The sequence below is a fragment of the Cnephaeus nilssonii genome (genome assembly GCF_951640355.1).
Source record: "Cnephaeus nilssonii genome assembly, chromosome: 1".
NCBI classification, from domain to species: domain Eukaryota; kingdom Metazoa; phylum Chordata; class Mammalia; order Chiroptera; family Vespertilionidae; genus Cnephaeus; species Cnephaeus nilssonii.
In genome coordinates, this window is record NC_137072.1 from 79240846 (window position 1) to 79252772 (window position 11927).

Sequence of the window (11927 nt, forward strand, 5' to 3'; positions counted from 1 at the left end):
GTGAATGTTTACTGTACCTCAGCACTCTCAACTCCTTAGCTTTATCAGTTCCCACATTACGGAGATAAATGAGTCATATGATTGCATGGGAAGATTGTTCTGGAAATATTTATTTGGACATTCATTTTGAGACTAGAGGCCCAGTGCACAAAATTCGTGGATGGGGAGGAGGGGTTGCCTCAGCCCAGCCTGCACCCTCTCCAATCTGGGACCCCTCAGGGATGTCTGACTGCCGGTTTAGACCCGATCCTCAGGACATCCCTCTCACAATCCAGGACCACTGGCTTCTAACTGCTCCCCTGCCTGCCTGCCTGGTCACCCCTAACTGCTCCCCCGCCAGCCTGAAAAACCCTAACCTCCTCTGCCTGCCGACCTGGTCACCCCCAACTTTCCCCCCCTGCCAGCCTGGCCACCCCTTAGTGCCCCCCCTGCTGGCCTGGTTGCCCCCAACTGCACCCCCTGCTGGCCTAGTTGCCCCCAACTGCCCCCTTTCCTGTGTGGTCACCCCCATCGGCCCCCCTACTGGCCTGGTCATCCTCAACTGCCTTCTTGCCAGCCTGGTCACCCCCACCTAACCCCCTTCTGCCAGCCTGGTCACCTCTCACTGCCCGCCCCCCCGCCGGCCTGGTTGCTCCACACAGCCTGCTGTTCAGTTGTTTAGTCTCCCTCATTACCCCCCTGGTCATTACTGCTGTCCTGACCAATTTGTATATTACCCTTTGGTTAGTATAGATACCTCTCACTAATGCACTGTGTGCACAACTGTGAAAGTTTGATGACATTAACCTGGCAAGAAGTTCACCCTGGCCAGGTCTTAGGGTACATACTTAGACTTGGTTAGTAAGTATTCTGATCATCATTATTACATTTGAGGTAACCAAGGCTTAGTTAGAACTTAATTAAATATCTCAAAAGTCAAAATGAGTAGGTAATAATATGAACACTGAGTATAGTCTTATTCCAGACCAATTGCTCTTAAGTGCTACAGTATACTGCCCTTATTTATCCTATATCATAAAAAGGTAATATGCAAATTGACCATCACTCCAACACACAATATGGCCACCCACATGAGGTCAAAGATGGCTGCCCCCATGTGGACACAAGATGGCCACCACAAGATGGCCAGCAGGGGAGGGCTTTTGTGGGCAATCAGGTCAGCAGGGGAAGGCAGTTGGGGGGGACCAGACCAGCAGGGGAGGGCAGATGGGTGGGGACTAGGCCTGCATGGGAGGGCAGTTGGGGGCGACCAGGCCAGTAGGGGAGGGTGTTTGGAGGGGCCAGGCCTTCAGGGGAGGGCAGTTGCAGGTGACAAGGCCGGCAGGGGAGGGCAGTTGTGGGCGACCAGGCCTGCAGGGGAGAGCAGTTAGTAGTGACCAGGCCAGCAGGGGAGGGCATTTAGGGGCAATTGGGCCAGCAGGGGAGCAATTAGGTATTGATCAGGCTGGCAGGGAATTGGTTAGGGGGTGATCAGGCTGGTAGGCAGAAGTGGTTAGGGGCAATCAGTCAAACAGGCAGGGAGGCGAGTGGTTGGGAGCCAGTAGTCCTGGATTGTGAGAGGGATGTCTGACTGCCCTCGAGGGGTCCCAGGTTGGGCTGAGGGTCACCCCTCTTCCCCTGTGCACAAATTTCATATACTGGGTCTCTAGTATAATACAATGCATCTCAAAGATTAGTCAATTAATGTGCCTCTTCTTTTAAGGTACAGAACATTCTTAAGTTGTTTGTTAGATATATTTGATTTTTAAAAATGGCAATTTTAAGTGGAGACCCACAGGAAGAAATTTTTGGATTACTGGTTATGGCTGAGGGAGATGGTGGTTCCACCATAACAACCATATCGGCAAAGCAACTTAGTTGATATATTTTATCAAGTGGAGAGAAGAATCTTAATTATTAGTCATAAATGTTAATTTGTAAAATTGAGTTACATTTATGTGGCAACTATAGTATAAGCGGGACCTTTCAAGACAGTAAATATGTTTTATTTATATAACATTTCTTTCTAAAGACATCAAGGTCATTAAGATAATTTTATGAATTATCAAAAACATCCTATAGATCTGGGAAACAATCATTGTACATTGACTAAAAATTAATCACAAGTACCTAAAGATAAAGATGAACGGAAGAGGTCTACAGAGTTGTATACCAAAATCTCAATTAGCTTTAATGTAACACTTAAGGGAAGTCAAAAAGCTAAAATAGCTTTACAGAAGTGCACAATTGTAATCTGTAGTAATATACATTTAAGATATTGCAAATGTATTTAGAAAAATGAATTACATTTTTAAAAAAATTTATTTTATTGATTTTTTACAGAGAGGAAGGGAAAGGGATAGAGAGCTAGAAACATCGATGAGAGAGAAACATTGATCAGCTGCCTCCTGCACACCCCCTACTGGGGATGTGCCTGCAATCAAGGTATATGCCCTTGACCGGAATTGAACCTGGGACCCTTGAGTCCACAGGCCGACGCTCTATCCACTGAGCCAAACCGGTTAGGGCATGAATTACATTTTTAATTGAAGAATTTCACATTATTTTTATTCTAAATAAAATTTTAAAGTAGGTATTATTCTGAAATATTAATAGACTACAAAAGAAAATAACAGAAGCAAAGAGAAAACAAAGGATAATATTACCTGTTTGTTTCATTTAGGGTTCAGTGAGAGGTTTTGTTTTCAAAGCCCTCAATTAATTACATGGGATTCACTCACATTACCCAAGTTAATCTTAATTATCTTAAAGTCCACTGATTACACATGTTAACCACATCTACAAAATACCTTCCCAGCATAAGTAGATTTGTGTTTGAAAATACAACTGGGTACGATATCAAAGTCAAGTTGACAAATAAAACCCAACCATCCCACTTTCTTAAAGATAGTTTAAGACTATTACAATGCTTTGATCAGTGTGTATAAACTTATTATCTTCTATAATGAATGAATTTATAAAGTTATGAGTAGATAAATTCTTACACAGCAATATTTTTTTCTAAATAAAGGAAAATAAATACTTAATTTAAAATAATCCCTTTTCTATATATACTGGCTTAATATGTTATTTAATCACATAGCACTGTTAGTGTTTTGAATAAAATGGTAAATGCCAAAAATAAATAAATAAATAGTTTCAAAAAGTGGCAGGAAGACTTACACCTTTTATACATTGAGCCCTCACATTTGCTTAATGAACATCTCAGGATTCTAGAAGCACTATGTGCAACAATAAGATATTTTGATTTTATGCTTTTCTGAGTGATTCCAAATCCTAGTAGGCTGTAAATAGGAACCAGGGCAAGGGTTATTTCTATTGTCCTTTGGCCCCATCAAAACATTTTTTTAAACATTTGTAACACTAAGTATCGACAAAGCAACTTAGTCACAGTATAAGGTCTGTGAGAATTCTGGAGTGTCAGAGTCTGAAATGCCACAGTGAGTGTCCAGGACTCAGTGCTAGGGAAGGGCCCATTCAATAGCCACACCAACAGCTGCAATATTCTAACCAAACCATTTATGCACCAAGATTTTGGCTGTAAATTTTATTCTCTGCTTCTTGTCCACTTGGACTCCTTAAGTTTATTTTACTTACGATTTCCAAAAATTCCTTTTTGATTGAGTGACAGTCCTGATCTGCTATTTTTAGAGCCTTTTATGGAAATGTAAATATTAATCTCTGCTTCTTTCAAGGCTACTTGCAAAGACATACCCGCAAATGTTGTATTAGCACTCTCTAGGTGAGAAAAATGTACGAAGTCCTCACCTGCCCATAAAATGACAAGCTGAAAAGATCTCAAAGACAAAGAGTATATAAAGAAATTTTATAGTCCTGTGTGTAATGCTATGTTCCCCAAGGAATCCATATTCTTTAAAAATCTTCCAGTCAATGAGAGAGTGGGAAATGTTCTGTATACTTAATAGCTAAGACAGTCAATACACTTTTGGAACTACCATCAAAAAAAAAAAAAAAAAAAGGTAATGATTGCAATTTGGCAGAAAGTAAAGCTGATGAATAATCCAATTTCAAAACCTTTCAGGCTAGTGGTAAATCTCCTGATCTAAATTAAATGGTATAAGCTCCACACTGCCACATGGAAGAATATTATAACTCCTATTTCTTTTTAGAGTACATTTCACTTAAATTTTTGCAGGAAGGTATTATTAAAAACAATTTTTAATATGTAAATAATTTTACTGATTCATGGACTTCACATATTTTTAATAAAAATGCAAGATTCTCACTCTAAGTTACATTGCAAGTGATATTTGTTTTTCTAAATATGAATATTGATGTCTATATTTTTAAGAACAAATAAACTGATAACATCTTGATAATAATTTGCAGCACAGAATATTTCTTAGCAATCATGGCTGTGATAATGAAGAAATAATAATTTTAAAAGAAACAGTTGAATAAAACTTTACTAGAGGAAATTCAAATGTACATTACTAACTTCTTATAAAGCACTTAGCAATGTCTCTTATGAAAAAGGAAATGAAATGAAAACAGGATTTATAAGACAGTATTTCTGCTTCCCCTTTGATCTGAACACATGATGTTTATATATAAAATTTTGCAAAACATTTTTAATATTTTCAGTGACAATCCATTGTCTTAGTCAGGGTTCTCCAGAAAAAAAAATGAACCAATAGAATTATTATTATAAACTGGAAAAGCTGATGATATAGTTATAGTCTGAGTCCAAAGGCCTGAGAACTAGGAGAACCAATGTGTAAGTCCAGTTGGGGGACAGGAGACCAATGTCCAGCTCAAGCAGTCAGGCAGAGAGAGTGAAGTCTCCCTTTCTCCACCTATTTTGTTATACTTAGACCCTCACAGATTGGATGATGCCCACCTACACTGGGAAGAATATCCTGCTTTACTAAGTCTACCAATCTCATCCAGAAACACCATCACAAACACACCCAGAAATAATGTTTATCTAAATACTGACACCTCACGACCCAGTCAAGTTGACACATAAAATTAACCACTACAACCTCACCCCTTGTCAGTTTAACGTCCATATGCATCCTCTTAAACAATACTTAATTTCCAAAAAAATACAATAAAGAGATCATAATTCTGCTTAAAATTATACAGTTATTCTGTGTACAATAGAAAATCACTAACCTCTTCTATAGAAGAGGAAGTAAAGTCCTTGACTAATGTTTACTTTTCCCCTTAATATGCCATAACTAAAAATTATGCTGTAAAATTGACATTATTTAAATACTATGATATGAAGTCAATAATACCAATGTTAAAAGGAAAGAAAAACAAATATACATTTGTAACAAAGTGTTCACTTCTGTTACTGGTCATTTGAATGTAGTTGATACTTGTAATTACCTTCATCCAGTACCCATTCCGGATTCTCTTTGCACTCAGCAAGCACCTCAACTGATTGTGGTTCTTTATTTGGCCACATGGCCCAAATATTTATTCCTGAAAGGTCTGGGTTATTAGTAGTCCTGTCTGGACTGGGTTGTTAGTTTTCCATTGACCCTAATCAGAGAGTATGATAATACTAAGTGACGCAGGGGTCCTCAAACTTTTTAAACAGGGGGCCAGTTCACTGTCCCTCAGACCGTTGGAGGGCTGGCCTATAGTTTAAAAAAAAACTATGAACAAATTCCTATGCACACTGCACATATCTTATTTTGAAGTAAAAAAACAAAACAGCAAAAACACCCACATGTGGCCCGCGGGCCCTAGTTTGAGGACACCTGCTCTAAGGTATCTCCTATATTCCAGACATACTCATCCTTATCTTTATTTTTGGATAGTAGTCCAATTTCCCCTTGGTAGTCAGGATCAATCATCCCATGGCATATCTCTGAATATCCCATGGTTGAGAGATATGAAGGGCTCCAAGCGGCAGTCTTTACTTGCAGTTCAGTGGAAGCCCTATTGGCCTCCTGGTGGATGCATTCTCTCTCTACAACTAAGACCATTGCATCAACAGAATGTAAAGTTGCCAAAACAGGAAGCAAAAATTTTGCTAGTGGGACATTTTGGGGTAATAGTGAGTGGTACCTCTCCCTTTACGACACCTTAACTTCTGAACTCATGAATCTTGGCTATTGGGGAAACAGTACCTTTTCTTGGATGCTGAGATAGTGTTTGTCAAGTTACTCCACAATTAATTTATTAAATTTTCCCCTGTCCATACTGTACACTTTTGAAGAAAGTCACTCTGCACAGCTCACACAGTTGTACTACCCCTTCTTAAGGGGGAGGATAGCTACATAAATTATTTGTAAATCTTCTGCACGGAATTTTTATCTTCTCTACCATTTATTGATGTATTTAATAATCTACACATATAAAACCCTAATATGCAAATTGACCTAACGGCAGAACAACTGAACAACTGGCTGCTATGACGTATGCTGACCATTAGGGGGTGCACAGAACATGGCAGGCATTGGCCACAGCAGGATGGTAGAGAAGGTGAGCTGGGGCACCAGACCAATGTGGGGCACCTGACGCTGTCATCAGGGCAAGCATCTGGTGGTTACTGAAAATTCTTTGCTCCTGCACGCCACTGTCCCACCGGGCACTCACACCTGCTGTCTGTGCCGGCCCCGCTCACACCCGCTGCTGGTGCGGGGCCCAATTGCTCTGCACCATCAGCGAGTGCAAGCGGCAGCAGTGGGAGCAGGGGTGCCGGCAGAGAGGGGACCGGGGGCCTCAGCGGAAGGAGCTGGGTGCAGGCATGAAGCATGGGCTGAGACCCATCCCTGTGCCCACCACAGTCTCATGGCCCACAGTTCCTTTTAAGGTGCACGAATTTGTGCACTGAGCCCCAAGTTTAGTTATATTAGTATAGACTCATGGATTTTTATTTTGTATTTTGTGTTGGATCCCAATACTACTCTCTTTATTTTGTTGTTCCAATTGTTCCAACTTTGGTCATTGGGAGCAATTTGAGTTGACTCTGTGCTCTTTTAATGTACCCCATAAATGTTTGGAACACTTACTTTATTATACTGCACAGTGATACAGACTCTTCTCCTATATTTCTTGGTCTAATCCTCAAATCAGCCATTTTCCCAAAGAGCTCTGTTTCCTTTTATTATAGAACAGTATTAGAAACCAAGATCTGGGTAATTACTGTTTCTGGGGTGTCATTTATTTAAGGCCCTCTTAGCTGACAAAAAAAAAAAAAAATGTTTATATATATAGATACTAGAGGCCTGGTGCACGAAATTCATGCAAGGGGTGTGTGTCCGTCAGCCCAGCCTGCATTCTCTCCAATCTGGGACCCCTAGAGGAATGTCCGACTACCCGTTTAGGCCCGATCATGGTAGGATCGGGCCTAAACGGGCAGTCGGACATTCCTCTCACAATCCAGGACTGCTGGCTCCCAACTGCTCACCTGCCTGCCTTCCTGATTGCCCCTAACCACTCCCTGTCAGCCTGATTGATGCCTAACTGCTCCCCTGCCAGCCTGATTGCCCCTAACTGCTCTCCCCTACTGGCCTGGTCACCCCTAACTGCCTTCCCCTGCAGGCCTGGTACCTCCCAACTGCCCTCCCCTGCTGGCCTGATCACCCACAACTGCCCTCTCTTGCAGGCCTGGTCCCTCCCAACTGCCCTCTCCTGCTGGCCATCTTGTGGCAGCCATCCTGTGTTCACATGGAGGCAGCCATCTTGTGTGTTGGAGTGATGGTCAATTTGCATATTACTCTTTTATTAGATAGGATATATATACTAGAAGCCCAGTGCATGAAAATTCATGCACTGGAGGGGAGGACCCTCAGCCTGGCCTGCCCCCTCTCACAGACCAGGAGCCCTCAGGGGCGGGAGGCTACCTGGCGATCAGGGAAAGGCAATGCCCATCACACCTCTGCTTCTGCGACTGCCAGCAGCACAAGCCTCAGTCGGCCAGCCCTAGTTACCTGAGCCTCGGGCAGTCCTGGGCGGCTGGGCAGCTGCAATCTGAGACTTGCCTGTGCCTCTGGCTGGCCCTGGGCAGCTGGGAAGCAACCATCCGAGGCTTGCCTGCACCCTGGGCTGGCCCTGGGCGGCTGGGGGTCTGAGGGGACTGGGGGACTCCAGAGGCAGGTGCACAGAGAAGGCCCATGCTTGCCGTGTGCCTGCGGCCCCAGTGGAGCTAAAGGGACTGGGCGCTGCCATCTTGTGGCTGTGGGCGCTGCCATCTTTGAGGGTGTGGCAGTCAATTAGCATATTCCCTCCTTATTGGTTGTGGGTGCCGCCATCTTTGCAATGGCATGAGGGTCAATTAGTATATTTCCTCTTTATTAGATAGGATGGCATGAGGGTCAATTAGTATATTTCCTCTTTATTAGATGGCATGAGGGTCAATTAGTATATTTCCTCTTTATTAGATGTATTTATTATATATATGTGTGTGTGTGTATATATATATATATGTATATCTATATATATCCTATCTAATAAAAGAGTAATATGCAAATTAACCATCACTCTGCTACACCCACAAGCCACGCTCACAAGCCACGCCCATCAGCCAATTAGGAGCGAGTATGCAAATTAACCCCAACCAAGATGGCTGCAGCTACTGAGCAAGCAGGAGGGAAGCTTGGGTTTCCCTGGCGATGGAGTAAGCCAAGCTTCCGCCTGCCCTGGCCAGCTGAGGCTTCCACTCCAGGCTACAAATTTTCAATTATAGAAGATAAATAAATCCCAATAGAAATGGTGGCAGCCACGGAGCTGGAGAGAGCAGGAGGCTAGGGTTGCTCCTGGCGATGGAGGAAGCCAAGCTTTCCACACACCCTGGCTGGCCCAGGCCTCTGCTTAAGGCTGCAAAGTTTCAATTACAGAAGATAAATAAATCCCTATAGAAACAGTTGCCGCCATGGAGTGAGCAGGAGGCTTGGCTTCGCTCCAGGCTACAAAGTTTAAATTGTAGAAGATAAATAAATCCCAGATAACAGGGCCTTCGCTTGGGTCATGGGGGGGCATGGAGGGCCAGCAAACCACCACAGGCCCCTTGCCCAGGCCACCCGACACCCCAAGGGAACCCCCACTCTGATCTGGGACACTCTTCAGGGCAAACCAGCAGGCCCCCACCCATGCACCAGGCCTGTATCCTATCTAATAAAAGAGTAATATGCAAATTGACCATCACTATAGCACTCAAGATGGCTGTCCCCATGTGGTCAAAGATCCTGCCCCCATGTGGACACAAGATGGCCACCACAAGATGGCCAGCAGGAGAGGGCAGTTGGGAGGGACCAGGTCTGCAAGGGAGGGCAGTTGTGGGTGATCAGGCCAGCAGGGGAGGGGCAATTGGGAGGGACTAAGCCTGCAAGGAAGGGCAGTTGGGGGCGATCAAGCCTGCAGGGGAGGGTAGTTAGGGGTGACCAGGCCAGCAGAGGAGGAAAGTTGGGGGTGACCGGGCCTGCAGGGAAGGGCAGTTGCGGGGGACCCAGGCCTGCAGGGGAGAGCACTTGAGGGGGACTAGGCCTTCAGGGGAAGGCAGTTAGGGGCAAATAGACTGGCAGGGGAGCAGTTAGGCATCAATAAGGCTGGCAGGGGAGTGGTTAGGGGGTGATCAGGCTGGCAGACAGAAGCGGTTAGGGGCAATCAGGAAGGCAGGCAGGCGAGCAGTTGGGAGCCAGCATTCCTGGATTGTGAGAGGGATGTCTGACTGCCCGTTTAGGACCAATCCTACTAGAATTGGGCCTAAACGGGCAGTTGGACATCCCTTGAGGGGTCCCAGATTGGAGAGGTTGCAGGCTGGGCTGAGGGACACCCCCTGCCCCATGCACAAGTTTCATGCACCGGGCCTCTAGTATATACATATTAATAAACAGGCAGAGAGAGCGAATTCTGACTATACATATATTTCTATACATAAACATCTAGATCTTTATTAAGCTAAACATGAGTTCATACTAATGCCTCCAATTCTAATTTATTATCACTTGGATCATTTTAGTTTAGTCAGTTTACTTATCTGCACATTCACTCTCAATCCCATAGTGACAAGCCTACCATATACCATTCTTTTCCTTAATTGTTCCATTTCTATTTAAATGTATAGAACTATAATTATTGTTAATTCATGCTCTCTTAACGACTCTATCAACTAGTGTATAGCATTATATGCAGTTTCTTACTGCCTCCATTCCTTCCCAAAGTGACTCTGGTCATCACCCCTTCCCCAATGACCTTCACTGAGTTTCTTTTATACAGTTGTTAATACCACAGGACTTTCTTGTCTCAGGCTACAGGGACCCTGGTTCCCTGATCCTAAGTGACATTTTGTATATTTGCACACATTATTCTTTGTGCTTTCAAGTTTTATGGCTTTTGGCAAGTGCATAGTCTCTGATCCACTAATACAGTAGTATATTCTACAAAATAAACTTACTGTCCAAAAATGCCTCAGCATTTTATTTACTCATCTCTCACCCCAAATCTTAGCAACCACTAACTATTTTAATATCTCAATAAGGTGTCATTTCAAAAATGTTATAAAGTTGAAATCATGCAGTATATAACCTTTCAAACTTGCTTCTCTCACTCATAAATATTCATTTAAGTTTTCTTCATGGCTTTTTATTGCTTTATAGCTCATTTCTTTTTATTACAAAACTAGAAGCCCGGTGCACGAAATTCGTGCACGGCGGGGGGTTGTCCCTCAGCCCAGCCTGTACCCTCTCCAATCTGGGACTCCTGGAGGGATGTCCGACTGCCCGTTTAGGCCCGATCCTGGTGGGATCGGGCCTAAACGGGCAGTCGGACATCCCTCTCACAATCCAGGACTGCTGGCTCCCAACTGCTTGCCTGCCTGCCTTCCTGATTGCCCCTAACCGCTTCTGCCTGCCAGCCTGATCACCCCCTAACCACTCCGCTGCCAGCCTGGTTGATGCTTAACTGCTCCCCTGCCAGCCTGTTTGCCCCCAACTTCCCTCCTCTGCCAGCCTGGTCACCTTTAACTGCCCTCTCCTGCAGGGTTGATCACGTCCAACTGCCCTCCCTTGCAAGCCTGGTCCCTCTCAACTTCCCTCCCTTGCAGGCCAGGTGCCTCCCAACTGCCCTCTCCTGTTGGCCATCTTGTGTTCACATGGGGGCAGGATCTTTTACCACATGGGGGCAGCTATATTGTGTGTTGCAGTGATGATCAATCTGTATATTACTCTTTTATCAGATAGGATAGAGGCCTGGTGCATGGGTGGGGACCAGCTGGTTTGCCCTGAAGGGTGTCACAGATAAGGGTGGGGTTCCCTTGGGGTGTGGGGCGGCCTGAGCGAGGGGCCTGTGGTGGTTTGCAGGCTGGCCACGCCTCCTGGCAACCCAAGGGGAGGCCCTGGTATCTGGAATTTATTTTCCTTCTACAATTGAAACTTTGTAGCCTGGGGCCGCAGCCATTTCTGGGGCGGCAGCCATTTCTGTGGCAGTTAATTCACCTTCTACAATTGAAACTTTGTAGCCTTAAGCGGATGAGCCTGGCCCGGGTGTGTGGAAAGCTTTGCTTCCCCTGTTGCCGCCGGCAACCCTGGCCTGCTCTCTCAAGCTCCATTCTGCCGCCATTTGTTTGAATTTGTTTACCTTCTATAATTGAAACTTTGTAGCTTGAGTGGAGGCTTAGGCCTGCAATGGCTATGGAAAGCTTGGCTTGCTCTGTTACCTGGGAAACCTTGCTCTCTGTGGCTGTAGCCATCTGGGATTTGGGTTAATTTGCATACTCGCCCTGATTGGCTGGTGGGCGTGGCTTATGTAGCGGAGTGATGGTTAATTTGCATATTACCATTTTATTAGAGAGGATAACATTCCATTGTACAGATGTACCAAAGTCTGTTTCTCCATTGATCTTTTGAGGAATGCCTTGGTGGCTTCTAGCTTTTGTGATTATAAATAAAGAGACTATGAATGTCATCATGCAGATTTCTGTGTGAATTCAAGTTTTCAATCTATTGGGT